This window comes from Microtus oregoni, unplaced genomic scaffold, assembly GCF_018167655.1.
Source record: "Microtus oregoni isolate MIOR12 unplaced genomic scaffold, Mior012 000005F_ref0000423, whole genome shotgun sequence".
Lineage (NCBI taxonomy): Eukaryota > Metazoa > Chordata > Mammalia > Rodentia > Cricetidae > Microtus > Microtus oregoni.
Genome location: NW_024543064.1, coordinates 23084666 through 23096718, shown reverse-complemented (window position 1 = coordinate 23096718; position 12053 = coordinate 23084666). Strand labels below are relative to the sequence as shown.

At 44.0% G+C, this 12053-nt stretch overlaps 1 protein-coding gene across 3 annotated transcripts in view; it reads left to right on the top strand.

Annotated features, from left to right (window-relative positions):
• The first annotated feature begins 2628 nt into the window (after positions 1-2628).
• The window catches only part of Ptp4a2 (protein tyrosine phosphatase 4A2), a 33296-nt gene continuing 23871 nt past the window's right edge, over positions 2629-12053 (top strand). For 2 of the 3 annotated variants that reach the window (XM_041651670.1, XM_041651671.1), the window contains exon 1: positions 2629-2991. The gene's annotated coding sequence lies outside the window, so the exon portion shown is untranslated. Of the gene's footprint in view, positions 2992-3107; positions 3181-12053 lie in introns of those variants that run through there. The other variant, XM_041651672.1, reaches the window with a different exon arrangement.

The window sequence follows — 12053 nt, the reverse complement described above, 5'->3', positions numbered from 1 at the left end:
CCCCTGAGGCAGACAAACCTGGGCCAAGTCCTGCTTCTGTCATTTTGTTTCTCCAAGCCTCTGTACTCCTTTAAAATGAGTTAATAATACCTTCCTCATAGGGTTATTTAGAAACATAAATTTGGTAATTTATTTAAAAGCACCTTGCCCAGAGCATGGAGTAGAGTAAATGCTTTAAAAATGGCTATTAGTGTAGCTATTATTGTTATCCTCATGTTGTTACGTTACTTATTTTTATTTTAGGGCCAGGCTGACAGCCAGATGGAGGGAAGATTCGTTCACTTGGCTATCTACTAGTTTGCCCTAAGTAGACCCGCCAAGCAGAGGAGAATCATGGACACAGGCATTTCTAGTATGTTGTACTTGCTATGATAGAGTGTGCATAATAAGGTGTTTTGAGACCATAAAGGGAGCATCAGTAACCAGGAAATGCAGCAAATGTTCTGCAGGGGAGTTAGCTCTTCCTTTGCATGCTGTCCTTTGAGAAAACACTGCCTGACGGAGGCTGGTAGAATAATGCAGCTAACCTCTGAGCTTCCTTCCACACCGCCAACCAGGGGCCTTGATTCTAATCTGCAGTTTCTCGTGCTCCTCAAGGCCTTTTAACTCCTACGCAGCAAGGACGGCCAGTATTGCCCTAAAATACCCCAACCCGGGCCACCTGCTGGCGGTAAACAAGCTGAGTTCTGTGCTGTGGCTCCAAGAGGCGGTCTTTAAGATCTTCCCTTTTACCCCCCCCCCCCCCCCAAAAAAAAAATCTTTCCTTTCCTTTTAAATCTAAGTTGTGATGGAAGGCTCTGGTCTGCCTTGTGGGGAGGGCTACTGGACACCTACCACGACTTTGCCTCACAGTGCAAGGGCAGGGTTGCTGTGCTGGGGATAGACAGCCCAAGCAGCATTTATTTTTATTTATTTTTGTTTCGGAGACAGGGTTTCTCTGTAGCTTTGGAGCCTGTCCTGGAACTTGCTCTGTAGACCAGGCTGGTCTCGAACTCACATAGATAGACCCACCTGCCTCTGCCTCCCAAGTGAAAGTGTAGGCCACCACCGCTGGGCTTCAAGGGGCATTTTCATTTTCTTGTAAATAGGTGTCAATTCTGGCCTGGTTAGACTTCCCAGGATGGATAGTAAGCACTGACTTTTCTCCTCCCTCCCATCTCTCTGGGGGAAGTCTTCCCACTTCTCAAACCAGCCTCTAGGGCCTTTTGCTGCTCCATCTGGCAACAGCCCAAACTAGTCTCCCAACTCACGGGGAACTACATTTTCCTATCCAGAACTCAGGACACACGAACTGGCAAAGAATTTCTGGCCAGGTTCCAAATGCAAAAGGCAAAAATGTTTCCGATGGAGCATCTCTAAAATTATCTTCAACATGTTAAAAGGGGCATGGATTAGATCGGCAATCCTGACACCCAACCCAACTTTCCCTTTTTTTCTTGAGGGGCCAAGAGTCAATTTAGGGAGCTATAGAACCATTTCCACAGGTTTTTTCTTTTTTTCCCAGTTTTTTTTTTTTGTTTTGTTTTGTTTTGTTTTTCGAGACAGGGTTTCTCTGTGGCTTTGGAGCCTGTCCTGGAACTAGCGCTGTAGACCAGGCTGGCCTCGAACTCACAGAGATCCGCCTGCCTCTGCCTCCCGAGTGCTGGGATTAAAGGCGTGCGCCACCACCGCCCGGCTTTCCCACAGTTTTTTAAATCACGCTTATTCTTCATAATTTATATTGGTACTGAAGAGCATCTGTGAAGATGGGATTATTTCCGTTTAATACTTGAGAATACTTAGGAAAAAACTTGTTCCTTAAGACTGTATTTCCGGCCGGGCGTTGGTGGCGCACGCCTTTAATCCCAGCACTTGGGAGGCAGAGGCAGGCGGATCTTTGTGAGTTCGAGACCAGCCTGGTCTACAAGAGCTAGTTCCAGGACAGGCTCCAAAACCACAGAGAAACCCTTTCTCGAAAAACCAAAAAAAAAAAAAAAAAAAAAAAAAAAAAAAAAAAAAAGACTGTATTTCCGTCTGCCAAGGAAGAGGTCTGTGTTTTGCTAGCGGGGGAGTGGGCTGGAGAGGCGGACAGAAAGAGCCTTTGCGAAGTACACGCCATTCGAGGCCTCCAGGAAGGGCAGCCAAGTACTGAGCTACTCGGTTCCGCACTTCTGAGCAGGAAATCCCCATGCTCAGGCCTCAGTCGCCGCCCAGTCCCAGTCCCAGCGGGATCTGGCCCGAGGACGCGCCGCCCGGGAACAGGAATCCGCCTGCAACCTTGCGGGTCACTGGGCGGCCAGAGGCTCTAACTTACACCAAGGTGTGGATGAGGCGGTCGCGGCGTAGGCGGACGCTTCCCTCGGCCACGTTTGTCACCCCGCTCCCCCCACCCCGCGCCGGTCACATGGACGCCTCTTCCGTCGCCCCCAGTGTCAAGCGGAGCAAACCACGAAGAGGCGGAGCGCGGCAGGCGCCCAGGGCAGTGGGTCAGCGCCCCGTAGGCAGGGAGTAGGTTGGGCAGGGCCAACCGCCGCGAGCCGCCGGTAGCCAATCACCGGTCCAGGGGCGTGGCCATGGCCGCGCGCACCGCGCCCCGCAGCGCCCCCTGAGGGGCGGCGGCGGGAGCTGGTCCGGCTGCGCGCGCAGCGGTGGTGGCGGCGGCGCGATCGGCCAGGCTGTAACCGTCGTCCGTCCGGGAGCGGCTGGAGCGGCAGCGGCGGCCGGGAACGGCGCGAGGCGACGCCAGCAGGCAGCGGCGGTAGCGGGGGCAGCGGCGGCAGCGGGGGACGCAGCGGCAGCAGCGGCAGCAGCAGCAGCAAGACGGACTCGTGGACACGCGCCGCCGCCGCCGCCGCCGGGCCGGGCCGGGTGTCGCGCGCCGAGGCTGGGGGGGAGTCGTCGCCGCCGCCGCCGCTCCCGCCGCCGCCGCCGCCGCCGAGGTGACTGAGGAGAGAGGCGCCTCCTCGCTCCTGCCTCCGCCGGCCTTCAATGCCCAGTCCCCAGCTCGCCAGCGTGAGTGCGCCCCTCCCGGGCGGCCCCGCGCGGCGCCCGGGCCTCGGGCAGGGGAGGGCGGGAGGCGCCGCTGCCATTAGAGCAGGCCCGAGACACGTCCCCGGAAGGAGGGCCGGGCCGGGCAAGGGGCGGGGAGCGCGGCTCGAGGTGGGGGAGCGAGCGAGCGAACGTGAAAGAATGCGGGAGAAGGTGCGTGTGCGGGCAGCATGTGTCCTTGTGGGGGCGAAGGTGTGGCGAGAGCGAGCGGGGGTGAGGAGGGAGCGTGGCGGGCGAGGAGGTGTGCAGGGGTGCGCCTGCGTTTGTCCGGCGCGTGAGCACAGGCATCCTGGAGGCCTCTTGGTCTTTGTGTTGCTAGTGAACCTCCGTGTCCAGGGTCTAACTCGCTCAGAAGCGTGGGATCCGTGAGTTGCGGTCAAGTAAGAGAAAAGGGTTTGAGTCTCCCATGACGCTGATCTTTGGCGCTTTTTTCCCTCCTTTCGTAAAAATGTATGTAAATTTCTGAATTTCTAGAGATGTGTTTGCCATCTCCCCACCCCCAATTTCCCAGCGCTCACTAATCGAGCTTGACTCCTGCCCAGGATCCCGAGTTTTTGCCGGTAGCGTATTGGGAAGCGTAAACTTTTTTTTTGGTAGGTAAATGCTTAGTGTCCAGGTCAAAGATATTTAGTGAGGTAAACTGCATTGCCTTTGAGGCTGTGACTCTCTCTTACCCTTCTGCAGGAAAGCGCCTAAGAAACAGTCGTAGTATACAATGTCGATAAGTGCCATAGTCGAGTTTCTGTCTCTGGATTTGCCACGAAATATAAAGTGACTAATGTAGTGTCATTGTAGGCATTCAGCAAATGCGTCGCTACAGCTGGATTAGTTTATGTATTTACTTGTTTCCGCGCTCTGTGTTCCCGAGCAGTTTCAGACAGGAAGTGAGAGAAGTTAAGCCTTGTTAGGGTGCAAACGGAAACTAAGGCTATAGAAGAACACATTATCAGGGCTTTGTTTTCTGATCCGGACATTTTTAGTTTCGGATTGAATGATCCGACTTTATTGTTATTGGATTTTTCTCTGTTTGCGCTTGAAGAAGGAATTATTTCGTTTCATTTGTTTTATTTTACTACTTTTAGATATTCCAAATAGGATCCTTCTTGTAGTTCAGTATGGTCTCAAAGTCTTTGTAACACAGTTTGGCTTTGAACTCTGATCTTGGTCTTCCAAATATTAAGATTATAGGTGTATAAGTAGACTGAATTGGGGATTGGAGATGAAGAATTGTTGAATTTTATACCTTAATGATGTAATCATAGATAGTAATTGGAAATATGTAAGCAAAGTTGAAGTGAAGTTGGTGCTCTGTAATCTCCCCTACTTTGGGGTCAGAGGTCAGAGGATGGCCGAATCAAGGGCAGTTTGTGAAACTTTGAGAGCTTATCTGAAAATAGTAAAAGGGAGTCTGGGGAAATAGCTCAGTGGTAGAGCACTTTCCTTGATAGAGAAATCCTAGGTTTAATTCCCAGTGTTACTACTACCAAAAAATATTGGGAATAAGGAAAGTTTAAAAAAGGTGGTTCTTTTTGATAATGAGTATAGACTTACAGACAAAAATCAGTATATTACTTGAAGTTAGAAATTTTACGTGTTTGTAATATCTGCTAAAATATTTTTAAGAGTGAAAAATTTAGTTCTGTAGCCTGATCTGAAACTTACTCTGCAGCTCATGCTTGGCCTGGCATTTGTGGTAGTGCTCTTGAAGCTTCCCCTGTGCTGGGATGGCAGGCATGACCCATCAAGCTTAGGGAGAAATTAATGGTTTTCTTAGTGTCCCTTTTCTTATACTGAGCTTGAGAAGTGGTTTTGTCATTCCCTGGAAGATGGGGGTGATTAGTAGTAATAAGTGCCATTGTGCTACAGGTGTTTTTAATACTCATTCCCTGCTCATAGCCACAATAAAGTTGGAGGATATCCTCATTGGATACCTTTGCACATTTGTGAGATGCTTGTTTGCCGGTCGCTAGGGATTTGGTGACGTGCCCCCTGGACTGTATAGTGATGGCATGAAATATATGAGGAGCAGTTACTTTGTTCAGTAACTCAAGAACTGGATTAAAAATTAAGATCATCTAAAGCCCCTGATTTTTTTCCAGGACACCAAACCATTCTCTCAGCATCGTGTCTGACTTTGAAATCTCGTTAAGAGTCATTCAGCAGCTTGCACACACAGGAGCTGTGGAAGCTAATGGAGAAGACTAAGTGTCTTTGAGGCAAGAGAATCATTGTAGGAGATGCTGACTTGAGGCTTTTGGGGGCCTAAGCTAGGCTTTCATGTGGGAGGAGATTCTGCCTTGAAGCTGTCTTGGGGCCCCAGGGTGTGTGCTTTTGAGACAGTTTTTATGAGGCACCTGGGGTATGTCTGGAAGGAAAGTCTGATTAAAGAAATGTAGCAGACTTTCTGTTTGTTGATTTTGTGTGTTGTATGGGGTGTGTTTATTGGAGCTGAGGAGTCCACTGAAGTTGCCACTTTGAAAGTTTGTCTCTTGGGATGTGCAAATAATTAAGAGATTGCAAATCAGTTGTAAGAGAATAAATACACTTGAAAGTACTCTGTTAATTATAAGTTGGACTCCAGATGCAGAGTATTACTAAGACAACAGCTTGTTACATTTAGCATCTACAAAAACTGGCCTTTCAGAACACCTTCACCAGTGAAAAATAGTTCAGAACTGCTGAACTAGGTACTTTCTGACTCAGAACAGAAGTCAGACCACTCCCTCTATGAGTCAGTCAAGTAATATTTAATTTGATTGAACCAAGTTTATAGGCAGAAACCATTTACAACATCACTGAACTTTGGTGGCATTAGGGAAGGAAGAGTAAATGAATTATTTTGCTGTTTGTTTCTTTGTTTTTTTTTGTTTTTGTTTTTCAAAACAGGGTTTATTTAGGTAAGAGCTCTGGCTGTCTGTCCTGGAGTTCTCCCTCATAGACTAGGCTGACCTTGAACTCCTGGAGATCCGCCTGCTGGGATTAAAGGGCCTGCTACCTTTGCCCAGCCTGTCTGTTTTTTAAAGTCAAAGTTTCATATGTGTATTTATATACTTGCTGAAAATTGTGAGCAGAGTAAATTGTAATTCTTTTTCTTGAGTTAACCCCCCCTTACACCTAGGGCCTATACTCAACTGCACTTTCAACCCTCTAAGTGAACTTTTTCTGTCCTTCACAGATAGTTTTCCATTATGTAGTAATTGCAGACTATAGTTTTGACACAAAGTTGAAATTCAGTAGGGATTTACATTACAGTTCAACGGTTTATTGGAATTTGTGGTTGGAGATCAGTAAAGCCTCGGGAGAAAGCATTGATAGAATGCTCTGACACACAGCTTTCAGACTTTGTCTCTGGAGATGGAAATTTAGTTAGAGCCAAACCTAAGTAATGCATAGGTAAAAGTTGGGGATCATTAAATAAAATTTTGAGTAGAAATCAGGACTCCGTTTAATGTGGTAGAGCAAATAAACTGTAAGGAGGATAGTGGTAGAATGTGGTTTGGATGCTTGTAAAGTCCATTAACCTTCAGTGCTCTGGGTTCCAGCATTCCCGTCTTTAGAGGCCTTTTTATGTCTGATCACAAACCATCACCTTTATGTCCACCCAGGTGACGGTTCATCAGGTAAGGGTGCTTGTTGCCAACTGACAACCTGAGCTTCATCCTTAGAGCTCATATGATAGGAGAGACAAACTGCAGGCTATTCTTTGACCTCCACACATATGCCGTGGCCCTCACAAACACACAATGGGCAAAATAAATGTAAAAAAATCATAAGTCATCACATTCTAAATTTATTAATCTTTATAGTGCTAGTCTTTCATCTTTACTAGTGAGGAGATTGGTTTATAGAGTAAATGTTGGATACCTAGTTTTGGAATCTAAGCTAACAGAACAAGGTGGTGAGTAAAAAATTGTTTTCCTTTTGGAATTAAAGCTCTTACACTCCTGCTGAAGCAGTGGATGCTACTAATTTACTTTGGGAAATGGCCATTTGAATTTAATTTGTTGGATAAAGGAAGAGTTTTCCCCCCTTTTTCAACTTCAAAACTATTATACACAGAAGTGTCTGGTATCTTCCTGAACTGCTTTGGGCCTTGATGCCTTATCCAAAGGATTGTCTGGTGTAGAGCTGAAGTGGGTGTTGTACATAAAGTTCCTGCTCTTGGAGTTGTAGAGGTCTGGGCCATTGTTAAAATAGCCATTTGCCTGCACCTCCATGAAGAAAAACTGCTTACAGCTGTAGGCTCTCTGTCTTCTTCCCACAGTCCTCAGGAAGTGGCCAGAACTTGGTGAGAAAAATAACCTTTCTGTACATTCTACACCTTTTGATGGCATTTTCCCTCTACCTTATTCTCTCTCTCTCTCCTCTCCCACCACCTCTTTTACCCCCTCCTTCCTGCCTCCTCCTTTCATTTTCTTTCTGAGACAGGGTCTCTCTAACTGTCTGGCTGTCCTGGAATTCACTATGTAGTCCAGGCTGGTCTGGAACTCTTAGAGATCACCTGCCACTACCTCCTAGTGCTGGAATTGAAAGTGTTTACTATCACATCTGGGGACTCTTATACTATGTTTTCAATTATTGTAGATTTTTAAAGCATCAAAATCTTTCCAAGAAAAATTATTTTGAAAAGTTGACCAGTTACACCTTAGTTTTTGTTATTTGATTGCATGTTCTTGTTTGTATGCACCAGTTTTTATGCTTAGGTTCAGCCTAGAAACTTAATTTTTATTTATGTAATTTATTTTTGTTTTTTCAAGACAGGGTTTCTCTGTGTAGCCCTGACTGTCCTGGAACTCATTCTGTAGACGAGGCTGGCCTCAAACTCACAGAGATCTGCCTGAGTGCTAGGATTAAAGGCATGCACAGGAACTTAATTTTTAATTTTTTTTTTAAAGAAACATTTTTAATCTAGAGGCTGAGGATGTAAGGGAGCTTCGAGGTCACTCTGGGCTACTATGAGGCTATGTCTCAAAATGTTCTTTTTTTAACTCTAAATCTATCAGGTATTTAAAGATGAGGCTTTACTGTGCTCCTTTCTTTGCTAGTTGAGCCTGGTCTGAAAGAACACACTTTGACCATTAGAGCAATATCTTTTAGAGAAATGATGTTTAATTCCTTTCACAGTACTTTTGGATTGAAATTTCATTCCTCTCAGAATATTAATTATTTTGGCATAAAATTCACCTATGATATATTTGTTTTAGCAGTTCTGATAAATTATATTTTTATTTCTGCAGTGGTAAAAATGTTAACTTTAAGTAATGTATCATTTGCCAGCTCAAAATCAGATCTGCTTTCTTTTAGTTGTCTTACAGCTTTAGGTAAAATTTGAACATCTTCCTCTATTGTTTTACAGGAGGTACTGTATCCTCACTTATTTGTGTGTTTAACCTATATGAATGTTTGGTGTTTATGGTTGTTAGTAGCAGGATGAGTTGATGTGTTTTCTACCTTGCATTACAGTGAAAAGCTTATCATAAGGGAACAGAGTGGCTGGTTAGTACAGAAGGATATGAGTCATCAGCAGGGTTTGTCAGCAAATTGAGAAGGATGTGATAGAGGAACAATAGATTCTAGTGACATGATTCTCCACATGTGTGGTTACAAACAAGTTTTCATCTGATTGTTAGTTTAAATTATGTAAATATGATAAGTACTTCAAACATGAGTCACATATGTACATATACATGTGGTGTGTGTTCTGTGATCGATGGGAAGCTAACACAGAGCCTTTGGTATGCTAGTTAAGGTATATCCTCATTCCTGACTGTTTTGACAGAATCTTGCTATGTGACCCCGGACCCAAACTGTCAGTACTGCTGTGACAGTTTCTGAGACCTGGATGGAATTCATCATGTTCCACCATACCCAGCTAAGCTATGTTTTGTTTTGCATTTCTAGTGAGATGAGATCTTTAGTTAAATTCTGTTTCTGGGAGAAGAAAAAAAATCAGTGATCAAGTGTGGTTAATGAGTATAGAATTTGTGGGGGGTGGTGTTTTGAGACAGGTTTTCTCAGTAAATAGCTTTGGGGCCTGTCCTGGAACTAGCTCTTGTAGACCAGGCTGGCCCCAAACTCACAGAGATCCGCCTGCCTCTGCCTCCTGAGTGCTGGGATTAAAGACATGCGCCGCCACCACCTGGCTGAGGATATTTTTATTGTGAAGTTTTGTCTCTGTGTGTGTGTGTTTGTGTGTGTACGCGCATCTGTGTGTCTGTCTGACACACTCTGACAGTATTTGCTCAGTTCTTTTTTTTCTAAGTATCTTTTTTTAAAAAATATTTATTTATTATGTATACAATATTCTGTCTGTGTGTATGCCTGAAGACCAGAAGAGGGCACCAGACCTCATTACAGATGGTTGTGAGCCACCATGTGGTTGCTGGGAATTGAACTCAGGACCTTTGGAAGAGCAGGCAATGCTCTTAACCACTGAGCCATCTCTCCAGCCCATTTGCTCAGTTCTTATGATCACTATTCCACTTTGGAATTTTTGAGGATCTTAAGTGCAGCTTGAACTGACCTGAAATTCTCTTGTATGGTCAAGGTCGCCTCCTGTGTTAATCTGGTTAACCAAAGGCTAATCTTTTCTCAGGTCACAGCATGTCTTTCACTGTGCTTACTTTTTCACTGTTCATACTTTTCTTTAGGAGTCTTTGCTTTCTATTAGGTGTGTGTCTCTGTACATGTGTGTGTACATTTGCGTGTGAAAGAGGACAATTTAATGGGAGTTGTTTCTCTCCTTGGACCCAGTGGACTCCCACTTTTATGCTTGACAGTAGGTACCTTTACAGGCTGAGCCAATTTGCTGGTTCTCTTGAAGTCTTGATCTTCTTGATCCCTTTTCATTTTTTTCCTAACCTTTGTAATGTTAACATGAAAACTTCATGTTGATCTTGCAGGAAGGGGCTTGATCCTGAGTAGGGTGTGTGTGGTGTACACAGCCATACAGATGCCTGGTCACAGATTTTGGTATCATTCAGAACTGGTGGGGTCTTACAAATGGAGGAAGTATTTAGAAGAAGAGGACAAGAAAGATTTGATTTTATGTTCTTAAATTAGAGCCCATGTTAAACTAAGTGGCAATAAAGATTCTTGGCAAGACATCGGTGATTTCACCAGTTTTACTTCACACTCATACATAACATACACCATTTATTTTCATTGTGAGTTTTTTAAAATTGGAAATATTTCTATGTTTAGTGAAAATAAACATGCCATTATTGGACAACTAGTGATTAGATAACATATTAAAGAGACCTACAGACACATATGACTATGAAATGGGATTCATAAAAACAAGCATAGAGGAAGTGAGGTGTAACTTAACCAGTTTTCACCGAAATGTAGACAAAAATGCCCTAACAGCAGAATGTTCTGTGGGGCTCAAAACAAAGGACTTTATGCTGACAAATGGGTTTTTGGAATGTCTTATTTGGTATCCTGAACATAGAGAATCTCTTCCCCCTTTCTGGGGTGGATACTGGACAAACTGTGGTTTTTGTCAATGTATTTGTCAAACTGAGAATGGAAAGTTCTGATTACCTATGCATAGCTGGGAAGTTCTGCAAGACTGTATTATAGATGCTTAAAAGGGCCATTGGGTTTTTGCTTTGCATGCTGCTCCTGTGTGGTGGGTTATTTTGAAAGGTGATTCATATAACCTTTTCCAAATGTCTGTTTTGCAACCTCAGGGAACTTGCAGCTGCTCAGTAATTTCAACTGTCCTGATGGCAGCGTAGGAAACATTTCGAAGTGGTGTTGACAGGCAGAAGCCAGGTGTCTTGGGATTTTGCTTCTGAATTTGCTTTATTAAAAACTATTAACAGTTGAAAGTCAGGATTTGGGTGGGTTTGTTGGTTTGGTTTAGAATTTTGATTCTGGAGATTGAGCACACTAGGCAAGTGCTTCTACTACATAATAATACCCTAAGCTCTCAAGTGTATCTGTTAATGAAATAATTCAGTAAACAGGTTTTGAATTAATGTGTATGGTGAAGTTGAAAGCTGAATTAAAATGATTAAGATTTAAATTGTTTCCTAGGGAAACTAAAAGAAATAAAGATAGAAAGAACAAGAAAAACAAATTTTATGTTTATTTTGTGGCAGAGGAACTAATTGGAGGTAGTTCTTACTGTGTGAGAAGGTTACCACAGTTGTTTAGAAAATGAATGAGCATAACTTTACAATAAAAGGGGCTTGGGTGTCCTGAAATGCAAATAACTAGTCTTTAAACATAAAGCCCATAGAAAGGATGGCCTTGATACTTTCCTTTGCAAATGACAGTATGGATGAGTAGAATCAATATAACAGGAGTTTAGTTTATTTTGGGGTTTTGTTTTGTTTTGTTTTGAGACAGGGTTTCTCTGTGTAGCCCTGGCTGTCCTGGAACTCACTCTGGAGACTAGACTGGCCTTGAACTCGTTCATTCACCTGCCCCTGCATCCTGAGTGCATCATCACCATCTGGCCCAGCTGTTTTAATTTTTAAAAGATTAGCTGAAAACAATTAGATGAGCACCCAAATGTTAGGACTGGATTATACCATTAGTTTTTTTCATATTATTAACCAGTATAATTTTTAAAAAGAAAAACATAGAAATTAACCCTAATACTGTGAATTTGCATTGCATGTATTTTTTTTTTGTTTTTTGTGCGTTTCAAAAAAAAGATGATTGTTATTTTAAATTGTGTGTGTGCATGCACATGAGTGCAGGTGGCAGAGGCCACAGTTGTTGGTTTCTCTGAAGTTGGAGTCACAGGTGGCTGTGAACTTCCCTGCGTGGGTACTGGAAACTGTAGTTGGGCCTTTTGCAAGAACAGTAAAAACTCTTAAACCTCAGCCAACTCTCCAGCCCATTTTGTGTTTTGAAAGCCTCATTCTGTAGTTCAGGTTGGCTGGGAACTCACTGTAACCCAGGTTGACTTTCTAGTTTATGGTGGTTCTATTGCTTTTGCCTCCTGAGTGCTGGTATTACAGGCATGTGCCACCAGGCCCAGATGAATTTTATTTATGGAAGGAAAAATG